The sequence below is a fragment of the Peromyscus californicus genome, unplaced genomic scaffold (assembly GCF_007827085.1).
Source record: "Peromyscus californicus insignis strain IS unplaced genomic scaffold, ASM782708v3 Scaffold_18__1_contigs__length_77618521, whole genome shotgun sequence".
In the NCBI taxonomy this organism is placed as follows: Eukaryota; Metazoa; Chordata; class Mammalia; order Rodentia; family Cricetidae; genus Peromyscus; species Peromyscus californicus.
In genome coordinates this window covers 1,477,048-1,481,817 of record NW_026294480.1, presented here as the reverse complement: position 1 = coordinate 1,481,817, position 4,770 = coordinate 1,477,048, and the positions used below count along the sequence as shown (strand labels likewise).

The following is a 4,770-nucleotide window of genomic DNA, read 5'->3' as shown; positions in this document are numbered from 1 at the left end:
TGATGTGTGGACTATGGAGGCTAGGAATCTCAGCAGTGACATCTTCTTGAGTACAAGATAGATGTGCCCTGAGTGTGAGACCCAGTCTTGTCAGTCCATCCTACTGGGGAGCTGGTTGCAGTGTTGATGCTTGATCGAGGATGAATGAGTCCCTCTCAGAGCTTTCCTGGTCAGACATTAACTTGTGTGTCTGGAGATTCAACTACTCATTTTTTTTTCATTTCTATGTAATAATTAAGTGGGGGTTTATCATGTCTACTTAGTAAAAATGGAATCTGGCTCATATGCATGGATCAGGTAAAGAAAGGCTATTCCACACCAGCCTCATGTCTTTCTCAGGTATGGACACAAACACCCAAAGATAGGGCTCCTGTATTTCCCCAACTCTGCCTGCCTTCCTGCGCTAACCATTGGACCAGTCATCTCCAAACTTTCCCAGCACAGGGAAGGGCCAGTGTTCTCAGCTCCATATGGCCTCCAACCTTGTAGAGTTGCCCAAGAGCTGTTTCAGTGGACAGCATGCCCATTTTGAAGTGAGTAAAGAGTCTCAAAGAGTAGGCAGTTTATTCTGGTCTCAGGTCAAAGGCAAAGCGGTGTTAGGAGGAGCAGAAAAATATTACCCTCTGGACTATGAAATCAAATCCCTAAAAACAAAGAAGTGTAAAAAGAAAAAAGAAAGAGGAGACCTGTAAATGCCTCACTTCCTATTTAAATTACAAAGCAATAATTTCTCAGTTAAAAATCACTACTCAGAAATACAGAATAGACAGAAACAAATTAGAAGATATCTACCTATAAATGTAGGAACTATATTTTCAAAACCATTAAGAGTTTTTACAAAGGCATATGAGACTACAGGAATGAACATCAGCAACTTTTCCCACCATCAGGATATCAGTGACACTCAAATGCACCTACATTTTCAATGTGTCCCTCCCTTGAATAACTACAGACCTCTTGATAGTGGCTTCCAGGAAGACAATGTTTATGGCTCTAAATGATATTCCAGAAATATAAATATGTTTAAATTGGAAAGCTCTGGATAAAGAGTAATTTAGAGGAGCTGGCAGTTTTCTCAGACCTAAGACATACACTCTAAAGTACAAGCCATGAACTCAGCATGAAACAAAGACCCGTGGATGAGAAGCCCCAACGCAGATGATGTGTGGGAAAAGTTAGGTGTCACCTGACCAGGTGGAAGATCAGAGAATCCCAAGAATGTCAAGATGACCTGCCTACTAAGTGACCAGGCTATGTCATACCTTACAACAAAAATCTCTGCTGTGGTGTCAACTGAAGCACAAGAATATTAACTATAAAAAGCAGAGTTGTGGGTGGAAATGGAGCAACAGGCCCTTTTGTGGGGAGGTTCCATAGACACCACACTGGCAGCCATCAAAGGAGCCACACATTCTGAGCTTACAGTCACAGAAACGTGAACACTGTCAGGTAATCCACCCAGATCACTTGCATGCATGACTACATATATGTTCCTAGCCCTTACTGGACCATGCTTAAGGGATGAATGCTGGCCAGAAGGGACCACTGCTCAGAGGAGTTGCAAGTGAGAACCTCTGGTTTACATTACAAGAGACACCAACCTTTAAACCATGGTGCAAGGATTCTCATGTTTCCCATCAGCAGGTTGTTCCTGTGCCTCTCCTGCAGCAGATTCCAGGCACAGAAGACAGAATTCTGACAACCTTTGGGTCGTAGTGTGTTGAAGAGCAGAGGTCTGAAAGACACACTATCTACCAAAACTCACAATATTCTTCAAGCTATGTTTCCCAGAGTGTCCCACTAGCGTATCTGCCAGGCATGTGAATGGTCTGCCAGGGGAAACTGAGTCTCCTCTGTGGCTACCACTGGAGTAAAGTATCAGTCCATCCACAGGAGACCCAGGTAGAGCATCAGACAATTATCACTGTAATATGCACAAAGCAAAAACACAAATTTAGTGCAGATGAGACAGGTGATGTCATTCTAACATTCTAAGAGGAAAGACGGGGCCAGCAAGATGGCCAAGCCCTGACAACCTGAGTTTGACCCCTAGATAGAAAGTGAGAGCCAGCGCCTGCATGTTATCCTCTGGCCTCCACTCCTGCCTCATGGAATGCATCCACACATGCACACACAAATAATAAATAAATAAATCTCAACAAATTAATTAAAAAACAATTTATGAGTAGGTGGGAGGATTAATGGATAGATGGTGAATGAGTGGAAGGAAGGAGGGAGAGAGGGAGGGAGGGACAGAGAGATGGAGGGACAGAGAGACGGAGGGAAAGAAGAAAAGAAGGAAATAAATACACAGGAAGGTCTTGCCAGCAGGAGAGAGCTGACTCCACACTTCCATGTCTCCTGATGGCTCTCCAGCCATCCCCTCTTTTATCCCACATCTGCCAGACAAACAAAAGCCTGAGGCCTTGGGGGAAAGTCAAATCAAAAGCCCCTTTGTCTTCCCCAAGTGCCTGCCATTATAGAAAGACATCACTACCCCCTTTCCTGAAGCCATTTTCTGGACTTCTGAATCTCTCCTGCTTTCCCCAAAGAGCCTCACTGTGAAGTCACTAGCCTTGGACCCTCTGGGTCCAGATGTCTAAGCAGTATGGACTTCAGACCCAAACTGGGAGGCTCAGCAGGAGAGAATGGGACACCTGGTTTCCCTTTCTTGTTTGAGTTCTTTGGAAATTTACACAAGCTGTCTTCATCACTGTAGGTTCTGGGGAAGTTACAGGCCTCTTCCCTGCACAGTACCCAGTCTGGTAGCATCAGTGACTATGGCTGCCACACATTTCTGGTCCCTCTTCCTGTTCTTTCTGGAAGGTCTGTCACCTGCTGTCCCTGAGGCTGCAGGGCCACACCAAACATAAATGGCTTCTAAGTAGCTCTCTCCTCTGCTTTGATCATTTGAGTCCTATCAGCAGGCACGTGACTTCTGCATGTAACCCAGGTTACCAGAGTTCCAATATCCACCCTGTCTATTATCCCTCTGTTCCCTCCCACCTGTCAGATCTGCTCCCATTTCCTGATGGAATACCACACTCAGCTGCAGACAGTCCACCCAGGGGTGAGAATTAATATTTCAAGAGCAGCTGATGATAATTCCATGATAACTTTATTGGTTGAGCTCTGCGGGAAGATGTGATATGCTCCAGGTATGGGGAGTGTGAGATGTGCTGTGTTAGGCGTTTAGGAGAGTTAAAGAGACTTCCCTTCCCTATACACAGTCCATGCTTGTCGGCCCCATGGAGTGGCTATGGGCTCTCTTCCACAAAGAAACAGGCTTCCGTGTCTGGGAACCCCTGTTGGGGTGTTCTGGAGTCCCTCGCACTCTGCTCTTGTCTCAAAGGCTTGAGTGGAATCATGTGAGACTTGCTAAGCACAACTTTGGGCTATAGATGAGCTGGCACTCAGGAGCAAAGAAAACTTAGGGCCTGCATCCTAACACAGCTGGGAACACTTTCCACTTGGCATAGGAGTAGAGGTTGGCCGTCTGGGGAAACGGAGTGTCTTAGTTACCGTTCTATTACTGTGAGGAAACACAATGACCAAGACAACTTTTAAAGGAAGTATTTTTTTTTTTTAATATGGAACGCTTCACGAATTTGCGTGTCATCCTTGCGCAGGGGCCATGCTAATCTTCTCTGTATCGTTCCAATTTTTTTTTAGTATATGTGCTGCCGAAGCGAGCACTAAAGGAAGTATTTAATTAAGGGCTTGCTTACAGTTTCAGAGGGTTACTTCATGACCATCATGGTGGGGAGCATGGCATCATGCCGGCAGACGTGGTACCGGAGCAATAGCTAAGACCTCACATCTGATCCACAAGTCACAGGCAGAGAAAGAGCAAGACTTGTCCTGACATGAGTTTTTGAAACCTCAAAACCCACCCCCAGTGACACACCTCCTCCAATAAGGCCATACTTCCTCCAACAAGGTCACACCCCCTTATCCTTTCCAAACAATTCCACTAACTGGGGACCAAGCGCTCAAACATATGAGTCTATATATAACTGCAGAGTTTCTCTCCAGCTCCCGCCAATCCCCGACAGTCCCACAGCCCACTTATAAAATAAACACACAGACTCTTATATTATTTAAACTGTTTGGCCTAATGGCTCAGGCTTCTAGCTATCTAGTTCTTACATCTTAAATTAACCCATGTCTATAACTCTATACCTTGCCACATGGCTCATGGCCTACCAGTATCTTACATATTGGTACTCATGGTGGTGGCTGGCAGCGTCTCCTGACTCAGCCTTCCTGTTTCCAGAATTCTTTTCTCTGCTTGTCCCGCCTATACTTCCTGCCTGGCTACTGGCCAATCAGCATTTTATTTTTACAGAGCGACATCCACAGCCTCTATGGGAACCACTCTCATTCAAAAGCAAAGCGCTCTAGCAAGCAGAGCACCTCTATGAAAAGACTTCTTTGCTCACCTACATTATGAAGAGGAAAAGTTGGCATGCTTCCCCTCTAAGGGAGGCAAGCTGTTCTCAAGCTCTTTCCTTCAGAACTTTCATGTAACTGAGCTGCTGTTGAGAGGCCAAAAGGAAAACTGAGGGGGGACAGAAGTAATGAAGATCTGGGAAAGCTTGTTTTGAGAGATGTAGCACAAATCTTAAAAGGTCTTATTAATAAAAAACAAACCCGGGCCAGGTATTGGGGTGAATGCTGGAAGATCAGAGAAACAGAAAAAGCCACATCCAACCTCGCCTCGCCAATTCCTCAGCTGATCTTGTTTCTCATACTGAAAGCCTCTGAATC

At 45.3% G+C, this 4,770-nt stretch overlaps 1 non-coding gene across 1 annotated transcript; it reads right to left on the bottom strand.

Moving 5' to 3' along the window:
• Positions 1 to 3,584: 3,584 nt before the first annotated feature.
• LOC128113870 (U6 spliceosomal RNA) lies at positions 3,585 to 3,696 on the bottom strand. Its single transcript, XR_008219680.1, has one exon. It is a non-coding gene; the product is annotated as a U6 spliceosomal RNA (small nuclear RNA).
• Positions 3,697 to 4,770: the final 1,074 nt, after the last annotated feature.